At 36.4% G+C, this 13,319-nt stretch overlaps 1 long non-coding RNA gene across 7 annotated transcripts in view; it reads left to right on the forward strand.

The window, feature by feature from the left end:
- The first annotated feature begins 591 nt into the window (after positions 1-591).
- Positions 592-13,319, forward strand: part of LOC131921190 (uncharacterized) — a 67,945-nt gene continuing 55,217 nt past the window's right edge. Inside the window, exons 1-6 of one of the 7 annotated variants that reach the window (XR_009381880.1) lie at positions 594-848; positions 1,026-1,416; positions 1,803-1,967; positions 7,222-7,340; positions 8,828-8,942; positions 12,219-12,298. This is a non-coding gene — a long non-coding RNA (uncharacterized LOC131921190). Of the gene's footprint in view, positions 849-1,025; positions 1,417-1,802; positions 1,968-7,221; positions 7,382-8,812; positions 8,943-12,218; positions 12,299-13,319 lie in introns of those variants that run through there. The other 6 variants (XR_009381881.1, XR_009381882.1, XR_009381883.1 and 3 more) reach the window with 6 other exon arrangements.

Raw genomic sequence — 13,319 nt, forward strand, 5'->3', positions numbered from 1 at the left:
ACTCGCTTTGTAGACCAGGCTGGCCTCGAATTCACTGAGATCCTGCCTCTGCCTCCCAAGTGCTGGGATTAAAGGCGTACTCCACCACCGCTGGCTAAAATTGTCAGGTTTTAATGCTAAATTTACCAGGTAGGGAGATATTCATTCATTAATAATTATTTGTGGGCTGATTCACATATACAGATACTTAAATATTAATTTTGGAAGGACTTAAGGTAAAATACACCGAAATCTAGCTAACTTACTAAGGAAGAGACATGGCATAATGAACCATTGAGTAGGGGGAAATTTCCGGAAGAGTTCACTGAAGCAAACCCTCTGCCACATGTTCTATCACAACAATTGGGAATATAAAAGAGGGTAGCATGAGTCTTTTGGAGAAGTTCAAGAAAAGCCTCCTGTCTGGATCCAGACTCTACTGCCTTGATAGCCTCTCCCCTAACCAGGACTGTCAAAGATGATACTTTCTGATTTTGAGCCACACCATGATCTCCCATCCAGTGCCTGCTAAGATCAGGGCTATGAGGTGTCCACAGTTGGGCTTTGTGATGTCAACGCAGCTCCATAGCCACTATTGGCTGGGGTGGATCTTTCTGACCCATCAGGACTCAGGGGTGTGGCCTTCCATTGTTCTTGGTGGCTTCATAAGAAAGTGCCTCTGAGCGCTGAGCCAGACCAACCCAGGCTTCAGTATGGCGAAGGCAACTAAGAAGTCACAGCATCCTACCAAAAATATCAGGCCATCAACCTCAGGTACCAAGTCTAAGGAAGCCAAAAGTTGCCATGAGCCCAAAATCAGAACTTCTGGCAAGAAGGATGGTGAATCCAGTTCCAGAAGCTGTAGAATGGTAAGAAGGTCCAAGCCAAGTGTAGTCCTTTCTCTAGTGATTTCCACTCCTAACCCTTTCTCGGCCTAGCATTAACCCCTTCCTCAACCCACTGCCCTTCTCCTTCAGTCTCCCTCATGTATTCCATCTTCTTGAAGACCCATAGGCCCTTGACACGTTACTCTGTTGTCCTTCCAGGTGCAAATGATTACCAAGGTCAAGAAAACCCCACCAAGGAGGGCAAAGAGAAAGGCTTCTCAGAAAATTACAACCCCAACAAAAAGGAACAAAAAAGCCAGTGGGAAATTACTATATGGTCACTACCACCGCCTGATGAAAGAGATGACCAGGACTGAGACTGATCCAGGGCAAAGCAGCTTAGAGAGTTGCAGTAGCTCAACAAGTGACCTGGAAAGCCAATAGCCTCAGAATGCCACCAGAGACCTAGCCATCTGTTCAAAGGTCTAGCAGCTAAGCAATGTTGAACTGTGTAGGCTGAATTTTTACTACACAGTTACATTGATGTTGATGAAAATAAAATCAATCTGATATGAAAAAAAGAGTAGGAAATATAAAAAGAATAAGCCACGTAAGGATGGGAAATATACACGACATCTGGATCTTACATAGTGCTTTATTAACTTTAAATTTCTATTAATTAAATTTATTCATTTATTTCACATCTTGACCACATTCTCTCCTCTCATTCCCTCTCTCCTCCTCCCCTACCCCCTCCAATCTACTTCTCCTCTGCCTCCATCCAGAAAGAAGCAGGTCTCATGGTGGAAGCAGGGCCTGTCACTAACTTTAATTTTTTTTAATGCAAATGAGCAAAAAACAACAGCTGCTAAGAGACATTGGATTGTTGAAACAGTTGAATTAAACTAGCCTATATATTTTAAGGATGTCTGAACTTCAGAATGGAAATGAGGAAATGTGTTGCACTGAAGGAAAGGTTATACCTTTTTTCCACAGAAAACAAAAAGCTATGGATTCCTTAAAAATTAATAAAGATCAGAGTTGACTGGAGGAGACCTACTGAAAATCTGGTGGCAAACATGAAGGAAGAAACCAAGAAAAACTATAAGACAAGTAACATATATGATGATCCCTCTACTATGGGAACAGCTCTGAGACTAGGTGAGAGATAATAAATCTTGTTGGCTTTGTACTCCTCATGAGTTATTACATGCCATCCTTTTACATGTCGTGCATGGAAATTTACATTACAACTTGGTTACACAGTCCAAAAGATACATAAAGTTGACAGATGCCTTTTACCTGCTCAAACATAGAGCAGTGAATCAAAATCTCTAGGTGATTTCTGTATACCACACATCCCATATTTGTGTTAAGGCAAATATGTATTTTACCTTTAATAGTCTGTGGGTTTTCAGAAAAACAAGACCAGATACCAATGAAAAAGACAAGTAGGCCAGGTGATTCAGCTCTAGAATGCCTCTGTTGATATTTACTCAAAAATCTGCATCCAGAACAACTTCAAAGTGGCTAGCTGAGATGGTTCAACCTCACAGACTACTCCAGCTAGCACTTCAGTTAAGCCCTGCACTTTCCCATTGCACAGAGACTGTACAAGAAATGAAACAGCTAGCTCTCACAGGACATGACCACTATTCCAATTTCCATCACCCCCAGACAACAGAAAGTTATTTTAAGAATATGATGCCCATATTCCCTACAGGTAGGATGGGTGGTTTTTGGTCATGCAGGGGGTTATGTATGTTTGTCATTGTTTAGGGAAGTTAGTTGCAAGTTGTTATTGGTCGCAGTCAGGGAGGAAATTAAGCAAGGGTCATTAGATTCAGGGATCTCTTTCTGAAAAGAAAAAAAAAGAAGGGGAGATATAGAAATGATAAGATAAAAGGGTACAAAAAGGGTAGATTGTTGAATCTAAGGATTTCTGCATTTTGATACAAATTTAAGGTTATTTTTGTTAGAACTTACTTTATATATGTTTCTACTCTTGATTAAATTTTTTGTGTATATTGATACAAATTTAAGATTATTCTTGTTTTATAATGCTGCATATACATTTATGATAACAAAGAAATGCAGGTTAGTAGTTGGTCATCTACAACAATCAAACTTGTATTCATGCTAGGTATGTTTTTAAAGTTAAATAGATATATTTTAGATAGATAGATGGTCTTCAAACACTTCAGAGAACTATAGAATATGGTATTCAAGATGTTTTAATTACATAAGGCTTTTCATGAGTGAGATACCTCTGATCCTGTCAGCACCAATTACTTCAGAGATGTTGGGCATCAAAGAACCTCCACATAGAGTTTTCTTTCAATGTGGCAAAAGGTAGCCACTGGGAAAGAAACTGTCCTTGTCTCAATTGCTGACAGTATACTGTCCAAACTGGAAAAAAAAAAAAAAAAGACACAAAAGAGGATTACTGCCAAACTTTGCCAAAACAAGGTAAAACAGTCCTTCAAAATTCCTGCTTCACATAAAAGTCTGTCAGATGTTCTAGGCTTGTTGGCTGAAAATGGATATGCCAAAGTTGCAGAGAAAACTTAGATGACTGTCCAGGCAGCCAGCTGTCTCTGTCATTTCTATAACTTTGGAAGTTTTTTGCTCTACACTTTCTGTTTACTCGGGTAATATTTTATCCTTCTCAGGTCTCTGATTGTGTTGAAGACTAAATTATTATTCTGCACTCTCTTCAAGCTGGGACATGTGGAAAGGACAGCTGATCGCTCCTACACTACTACTTTGATCTATCAGATTTTTACCCCAATATCTGACTCCTGAGTCTTTATTGGTAATAGAATAACTTAGGTAAACACATGAATTGATAATCAATCATTCAACAAAACAGATTCTTGTCAAGTGTGGCTTTTCCAGTTCTAAGACTGATTATTGACAACCTGTCTTGCAAGGACCTACGTCATGTAACTTCAGTTGTGAGTTCATGGTTCTTATGGCTGTACTGAGTCTTTAGGATCCCCTTTCATGACCCCAACCCTAACTTTCTGCTCTTACATGCTTTCTATCACCTCTTCTGCTTTGTTTCCTGAGATTTACATGAGAGAATGTAAATATTATTATTTTTTTTGGGGGGGGGGTTTCGAGACAGGGTTTCTCTGTGTAGCTTTGCGCCTTTCCTGGAACTCGCTTTGGAGACCAGGCTGGCCTCGAACTCCGCCTGCCTCTGCCTCCCGAGTGCTGGGATTAAAGGCGTGCGCCACCACCGCCCGGCATAAATATTATTTTTAAGAACAAGTGAGTCTTCAACACTTATTTATTCTCAGAATCTTGGGCTTCCATGAGGTCTGCATTCACCATGATACATATAAAGAGAGGCTTCTCTGAGAGTAGCTTTGTCTGATAGTATAAACACACATGCAGTTTGATCTTTGCAGGCATGAATTTTGAACCAAGCATATAGTAGCAAGCCTGGATTATCTCCAATGGAGGTATCCTCAAATTAAACCAGAGGGCACTTGGTCATTCACACACAATCATGCTCCTACTGCACAGGTGGACACATCTAACCTGGTAAACTGGGGTTTTGGTTTAGTAGGGTTCACAGATGGAAAAGACCAATGTTGCCCATTGGTAGCCTAACTAGTACCTTCTGAGAGTTTGAAAGATAAACATAAGAGAAAAAGTTTCCAAAACAGTGACAGCTTCTTTCTCTACATCTTGTAACCAACATACATGCTATCATCAGCATTACAGTCTTCTTTTCTAATTCCAACACACAACTGAGAAAATTATTAAGAGACTGCTTTGTTTAATGAGCCTCTGGGAACTCCTTGACAAATCTTTGCAGAAATACCCAGAGCCAGGATTGAGAATTCCATTCAGCAACACATGGTTTTTAGGTTCAGGATTATTTAGCCATCCCAATCAACACTAGTGAGTTGTTTAATCTCCATGAGATTATGTGCTTTCTGTGTATTTTCTTGCTGTTGATACATAGCTTAATTCTATTGTGCTGTTGATATCTAGCTTTACTCTATTGAATTTTTCCCATAATAACTCTGCTGCAGCTAGGTCATGGCTTTACATCTATTAGTATTTGTTTTATGGAGCTGAATATACCTGTGTTTGGAATGTATGCACTTAATAGTATACTATCCATTTGGTATATTATTCCCTTAATCAGTATAAAATTACCCTCTTTATTACTTCTGACCAGTTTAAGCTTGGGGAGTATTTTGTCAAATACTATAATCACTTCTGTTTTCTAGGTCTACTTGTTTGTAGTACTTTTTTTCTGTGATTAGATTCTAGGTTGGTATTTCATTTTGATGGTGAAATTTGTTGCTTGTAAGCAGCATAAAATGGATCCTATATCCATTATAATATTCTATTATTTGTCTTCTTATCAGTATATTGCAACTATTAATATTCAGAGTTTTGAATGATGCTTATTAATTTCCATATTACTTTTATTTTGTGATTTTTCTTAGACTCCTTATGATTAAGAGTAGTGGGGTGTTTTTATTTTTCAGCTGTATCCTCTTGAGATGTTCATTTTCCTAAAAGTATTCCTTCTAGTATCCTATGTTGTTCTTTCTCAGTAGTCATGTTTCACATTGGTCTGTCTTCATGGAAAAGTTTAATTTGCCCTTTAATTATAAACAATAGTTTTGCTGGGTATAATATTTTAGATTGGCAGTTCTGATCTTTCAGAACTTGGAATATATGTTTCTAAGTCCTTCCAAATTTAAAAATATTTACTGAATGATAAGGCAATGTGGCAGGCTGGATTGCTTTGGGGATTCTAGAGATGGTATAACCAAGACTGGTTGGGGGAGGTCTGTGTCATAATCTAGCACCTGAATGACCAAGTGAAGTGGTAGGGCCAAAAGGGAGCATGAAGTCAGATATGTATGTCAAGAACCAGATGTATGGAAGTCTAGGCCTATAGATTTCTTAACAGATCTGTAGCACTCATATCACAAATGTGAAATTATATAAATGCAACAATTAAGAATTAAAATTGAATTTGTACCAGAAATGACTGTCATGTTTCAAAACACAGATGTTAAACTAAGGCATTCATGCATCATTTAAATAACAATTTGCTTGCATGTCCCTGGAGCAAAGGTTGTAATAAAGGGATATGTGAGTATAGTTCCTCAAGAGTAAGAGATAGGTAGGGAAGGCACAATGCTGTTTGTTTAAAAATCTATGTATCTGTGGGTTTTACTCAGCAAAAGCAGTTTAAGTCCCTATTGCAGGAACATTGCGACTCTTCAAAGATTTCTTATATTTTTGGGTTCTATATACTTTTAAGAGTATAGATGTTTGTGTGTATGTGTATGTGTGTGTTTATGTATGTGTGTGTGTAAAATCTAATAATATAAAAATATCATAAATTTGAAAGACAGAGCAAGGGATGTATGTTGTACGGACTGGAGGGAGGAAATATAAGGCAGAAAGTGGTATAATTATATTTTAGTCTCAAACATAAAAGAAAATATTTTAATGAGAAAAAACAAATGCTTAAAATCTAATGGCAAAAAAACTATTAAATATTAGGCCATGATTTGTTTCTAATTTTCTTAAACTTGTCTTCTAAAGATATCATTTCAAGTTTCAAACTTGCTACAATATGATATATAAAAGTACAAATCTTTAAGTAAAAAAATATAGTAATTATATAATACTATATTCATGAGGTGCCTAATCACCAAATTTAGATATTTAATTACCAAATTGATATGTCAATCAATACATGATTATATTTTCTCAAGAGGCTTGAGATCATTTTATCCTTCTAAGAATATATCAATAAACATGAATATATAAATAGCATTATTTTCATCTTTACTTTTCCTATGATGGTACTGGATTATACAGGCTTTAGTATTAACAGATATTGAGCTTGTTTTCATACTATAAATCAAAAAGTTGTATAAGATTATGAACTAGATAGATAATAGATAGATAGATAGATAGATAGATAGATAGATAGATAGATAGACAACACAATAAAATAAATATTAATTATTTCTATACCTTTTTACCTTTCATATATTGTGTGTTTAGGTATGCATATCTTACAAGTGTGTGTAGGCATGCATCCCTGTGCACATGTTCATGTGTCTGAGTATATATTCACGGAGGCCAGAGGAGAGTCATCAGGTACTCTCTTCTACCAACATTCCAATGTATTCCTGTAAGGCATTGGGTCTAGAGAATACTGTTCTTATTTTAAACTGGCTTATCAGCAAGAGGCCCCAGAGATCCTCCTGTCTTCAATCAACCCATTCCTCAGACCTGGAGTCATAGGAGCAGGGAGCAACATCTTGCTTTTTACATAAACTTTGGGAATCTGAACTGAACTCAGGGCCTTGTACCTGAGCAACAGGAAGTCTTAAAAAGTATTGATCTTATTTTTTTACAGCTCAGTGGTGGCTCAGAACTACCCAACTAGCTAAGGCCAGGCTTAGGGATTTTCAACACTGTCTTCAGAGGATATGGAAATCTGTCAGCCAACTCTTCCGATGCACAATGATGAGAAAGGTAGGAGGCTCAACCATAGAGAAGAACCCTGCAAGGTACAGGTTCGTTCTATTAGTTCCCTTGTGAAACTCAAGAAATTGATTACAATCTTACTGTGAAATGCTCCCATATCATGGTTCTCTTTGGCTTTCTTCATTTTGCTTTTATTCAATTCAATCAACTGTGCAGCCCAGTCTGCCCTGAAACTCAAGGTCTTGACACGTCACCTTGAGTTCCTGAGCAAGTATGGATTACTGTTTCTCCAATTTGTTTTTTTTAATTAAATAAAAAGTTTAATTACAGAAGTCTATGAGAATAATCTTAGGGTTGTGAAAAATGATTGTACATTTTTGAAAGCTTAAAAATACCACAGAAATTATTAAACTGAAGGAAGAACCAGTGTCAATTTTATTAATTCATTGGCTAACATATCTGTTTTGCACAACACCTTGAATTTATTCCAGGTCTCTTCTTCATAGGACAATTTTGTATTTGATTTTTCCCTAGAGAAGCTACAGGGCACTCAGTTTTTGTTGCATGTAATTATGGAAATTTGTTTAATGCTTCATCTTAAGGATTCTTTCTTCATAGGAGAAATTGTAGGGAAAGTTTTAACTTTCTAGAAGGATCTAGAGTATTAAGAATTTTTCAAAGATGAGCTCTTCACTTAGGAGTTTTGATCATGGTATTTCCTTGACAACCTACAAATTCCTAATTCAAATACAAAGCTTAACTTGATTTATCTGTGTATAAATATTGTATTAGTCAGCATTCTCTATAGTAACCAAATTTATAAAATGAATATATATACATATATGTATATAGAGAGATTCATATATCTAATACATATATAATGTTACATATATATGGAAAGAAAGAGAGAAAAGGAATTTATTAGAATGACTTACAGGCTGTGGTCTAGCTAATCCAACAATGACTGGCTATGAATGGAAATTCTAAGAAACATTTGATTATGAAAGGGATTTGCTAATTTAAATCAGCCTATATACTTTAGAGATGTCTTGGCTTCAGAATGGAAGTTTAGAAATGTATTTTGTTGAGGGAAAGGTTGTGCTTCTGTTTCCATAGGAAATGAAAAGCTATAAAACCTTTGAAAGATTTAATAAAGATCAGATTTGACTGAGGAAGACCTCCTGAGGATCGTAGCTACAGACATGAGGGAAGAATCCGGGAAAGAATACAGGATAGATGACATGTGTTCTGATCCCTCTGCATGAGAACAGCTCTGAGACTGGATGAAGCATGATTTTTTTTTGTTTTGTTTTGTTTGAGCTACAGAATCCTCATGACTTATTGTTACATGCCACCCTTTCATATGGCAAGAATGGAGGTTTGGTATTCAAATGGACTTATAAAGTTAATAGATGCTTTTACCTCCTAAAAAGTAAAACAGAAAATCATCTTTAGCTGACTTGTACACACTGCATATTCCATACTTGTGTTTATGCAGATATATATGTTGTCTTTAATAGTTTATGTGTTTTCAGAACAAAAGAACCAGACACCAATAAAGACAAGTAGCCCAGGTGATCCAGCCTCTCAGAATTCCTCTGCTGCAGTTTCCTCAAAATTCTGCATCCAAAACAACTTCAAAGCTGCTAGGTGAGATGGTCCCACCTCACAGACTACTCCAACCAAGACTTCAGATGAGCTGTATACTTTTTTTAATCACAAAACAAATAATACACCTAGCTTTCCCAAGACTTGATCATTATCCCAATTTTCTCAGGATCCCAAAAAATATCATCACCCCCAGACAATAGAAAACAGTCTAGAGACCATAATGGTCTCATTACCAAGATGTGGGGTGGGTGGTTTCTGGTCATTCAGTGGATGTTTGTCATTATTTGGGGGAAGTTAGTTATAAGTTGTTACCAGTCATGGTAAAAAAAAAAAAAAAAAAAAAAAAAAAAAACTAAACAAAAGAGGTTGGACTCAAGGATATTTTTATGAAAAGAAAGTGGGATTATAAAAATGGTAGGATAAAAGGGTAGATTGTTGAGTCTACTTTTAAACTAAAAAACAGCTATTAATCTCAATATATTTACATTGGCATGCATTTTTGTACATTGATATAAATTTAGGGTTACTTTTGTTATACTGTATATATGTTTTTATGCTAGTTTAAGGTATAATATCTATACAGCTCATTTAAAAATGTAAAATTCTTGTCTTTGAAAGCATTTAAGATAAAAAAAAATACAGGTTAGTTCTCAATAACAATCAAACTTATGGGCGTATTAAGTATGTTTCAAGGCCAAAGAGAGACATGTTTTAAATAGCTAGATGGTCTTTAAACACTTCAGAGACCTGCAGAATATGGCATTTAAGACGTTTTAATAATGTAAGGCTTTGCGTGACAGTGAGACATGTCTGCTCATGGCAGTACCAATTTACTTCAAAAAATGATGATGGGCATAGAAGAACCTCCATATGGAATTTGATTTCAATGTAGCAAAGCTAGCCATTTGGGCAAGAAACTGCCCTTGCTTCAACTGTTGACAATACCTGTCCAAATTGGACTAACAGGACACACAAAAAAGGTGACTGCCAAACTTTGCCAAGAAAAGGTAGCGCAGTCCTTTAAAATTCATGCTCCACAGAAAAGTCTGCCAGATATTCTAGGCCTGTAGGATGAAAATGGATGCCCCAATGTTGCAGAAGAACTTTGGGTGACTGTGCAGGCAGCCAGTCTTCTCTGTATAGTTTTGGAAATTGTTAGCTCTGCACTTCCTATTTATTCAGGCAATGTTTTATCCTTCTCAGGTCTCTAAAGAGGTTGAAGACTAAATTTCGTCTTACAGTTTTCCTTGTTAACAAATTCAGAAAAGAGGCTCACAAAAGAGCTGTAAAGTATACAAGGTCAAGAGAATAAAAGCTTAAGTTGCTAATCTACGAAAATGTTTTGAGGTCTAAAATGATAGTTTTGGGTTAGTAATCCAACTTAGGATAGAAAGCAAACTAGGTACAAAACTCACCAAGATAGAATCAATAATGGAGTATTTTCTCTGAATTTGTCAAATGCAAATGGACTGGTTATCTTGAGTGTAAAATTCTTACCTGATAATTGTTCTTATTGTATACAGATTTACTTTGTTAGAGTTAGATACTTACCGTTTACTTAGACAAAAATGGAGAAATGCAGTGGGATATTTTGATCTTACACTGACACTCCTGAAATGGACAATAATTATACCTTGAAACGGAGGGAAGAGCTACCTACTAGCTGGCCAAATTAGCCATAGACATTTTGGAGGCCCAAGGACATTGAGTAAATAAGACACAGGAAGTAATAGGGAGCAACTTAGACAGGTTCACCACAATTTTATTTCAAGGAAGATAGAGAGGAGGTCACTGGTCACTTCTCTGATCAATCAGGTTTTTACCCTGGTATCTGACTCCCAAGTTTTTATTGATAAAGAAGAATTAGATAAATGCTTCATATACATGTACATATACATACATACATACATACATATACATATATATATATATATATGCAAATACAGATAGATACAGTAGATACAGATATAGATATAGTTCTGTCCCTAAATACAACCTACTTAATTTGTGTATATGTTTTCAGGAATGACAATTTTGTATTGTATAAACAGCATTTGTACTCTTTCCTGGGGAAAACTTCTCCACTGTCAGCATTCCTTTGTTGCCTGTAGTTTTTTTGTGTAGGGTTGAGGCCTCCTGGAATGTCTCCTGTCTAGTTTATCATGTTTATTGTTCTTGTTCTTGTTCAGCTCATGTTTAATCAGTTACGTTTTTGAGAAATAAAGACGCAGTGTCACACCAAACTCCCTGATCCTCTGTCTCTTTTAATCTTCCTGCCCCTTCTTCTGCAATGTTGCCTGAGTCACAGGTGAGTGCTGTGGGATGGTCTGTATGTCAAGTGTGTTGCTGAATGATCAGTAAATAAATCACTGGTTGGCCATTGGCTAGGCAGGAAGTATAGGCGGGACAAGGAGAAGAATTCTGGGAAGTGGAAGGCAGAGAGAGGGGACACTGCCAGCTGCCACCATGACAAGCCGCATGTGAAGATCCTGGTAAGCCACGAGCCATGTGGCAAGGTACAGACTAATAGAAATGGATTAATTTAAGCTGTAAGGACAGTTAGCAAGAAGCCTGCCACGGCCATACAGTTTGTAACCAATATAAGTTTCTGTGTTTACTTGGTTGGGTCTGAGCAGCTGTGGGACTGGCGGGTGAGAGAGATTTGTCTTGACTGTGGGCCAGGCAGGAAAACTCTAGCTACAGGTGAGGGAATTCTTTGGTGGATGTATCCATCAGCACTGTGTTCTGCAACTGTTTGTTTTGCTTGCCATTTCCTGTAATAGTTTTGATCTGTTGCAAACAGAAGATTGCTTGATAAGGGGTAAGGACTAACTACACTTATCTATAAGTATAAGGACAAATATTAAGAATGTACCTAGGAATTATGCTGGTTTAGTAAAGTAGTGGTTGAGGTTCCCCACTGAGATCCACAACTGTAGAAATTTTAAGATATTGAAATTATTCTCCCTTTTAAGAAATTAATGTACTGTGTCATGAAAAGTCAGCTGAGGCTAACAAGATTGGAAATAGCAAGTGGAAGCTTCAAAGAAAGGCTTAAAATCCCAACCTATGGTAGCATTACCCAACATTAATTTTACTTTCTCATATTGGAATGCAGAGAATTTATGTGACTGTTGTAAACTATAACAGTAACTCTCTCAAAATGCAGACACAGTGCATATTGTAACATTCAGTGTTAAAACTCCCTAAAATGTGCATACTAGTAACAATTTTTAAAAGAATGTTTCAATGGATATTTGCTTCTATGCCTAGCAAAATGATGAGGAATAAAGAGCTCCTTCTGGTCTCTACCAGGTTTGTAGTGGTAGCACACAACCACAAAAACACTATGAATGGAACTCAACCATTCCAAAGAAAGCGCAAGTAAGAAGTCAGTTATTCACTTTCTTACTTAAATATTTTTAATAGAAGACATGTGATTCATCATGGTACTATTCCAGAAAGTGGATAAAAAGAAAAAAGAAAAAAAAAAGTCCAACAAAATATTTGGCATTATTTTTACTGGAGAAGAATACTGTGAAAAATGAGCAGATTTGTTAGATTTTTTTGAGAATTTGCTATGTATTTGTGCTGTGTTGAATTGTTAATATCAATTTATAAGGTATCCTACAGAGAATTAAGTCCTTTGCATACAGCACTCTGCTTACAATGTTCTCTCCATTGAATATTCACTAACTTTTACATGCTTGTAAACATTTTATTTATCAGTTTATCATTCCAACTAGATTACAAGCTTTTTTTTATTCCCACTATGGTATGTTCCACATACTTACCAGTTCATTTGAAATGAAATGAAATTCTCAGTACAGGTGATTGCTCAATAGTATCGTGAGTACAAAGAGTGGAAAGACAGACTACTCAAACATAATTTTAAGATGTTTATTTTTCATTGGATTATGAATGTTTTTTGAGGCAGGGTCTAATTTAGCTCAGGTTGGCCTCAAACTTTTTGTATGACTAAGGATGACCCTGTATGCCCTTGCATAATTCTGGAACTACAGGATTCAATCTTTATCTCCTTTCCTAACAGAAAGGTTTGCACAAAATGAACAGAAGAGCTTCCCTCAGAAACATTCCTTAGCTCCTAGTCTGCAATCTGAGTTCTTTTGAACATTTAGTAATACTTTTTGATGACATCTCTAAGGGGGTAGGCCCAGTAAAAAGATGAAGAGATTGTAGTTGTTGCATATACACATAAGAGGATTCAATGTTGTTACTGCAGAACTAGAGAGTTCTCAAAAAGTCATATCCTGTTGTCCCTTCTTGATTAAGATCCAGTTTTAACTTATCCCACATAGTACAATACTCCAAACATTAAAACAAGTTAATTTGCAAACATTGCAACATCCAGTGTCTGTTCTCTACAAAGACCATAGTATGTCCCTAAATTGGTGC

The sequence above is a fragment of the Peromyscus eremicus genome, chromosome 10 (assembly GCF_949786415.1).
Source record: "Peromyscus eremicus chromosome 10, PerEre_H2_v1, whole genome shotgun sequence".
Lineage (NCBI taxonomy): Eukaryota > Metazoa > Chordata > Mammalia > Rodentia > Cricetidae > Peromyscus > Peromyscus eremicus.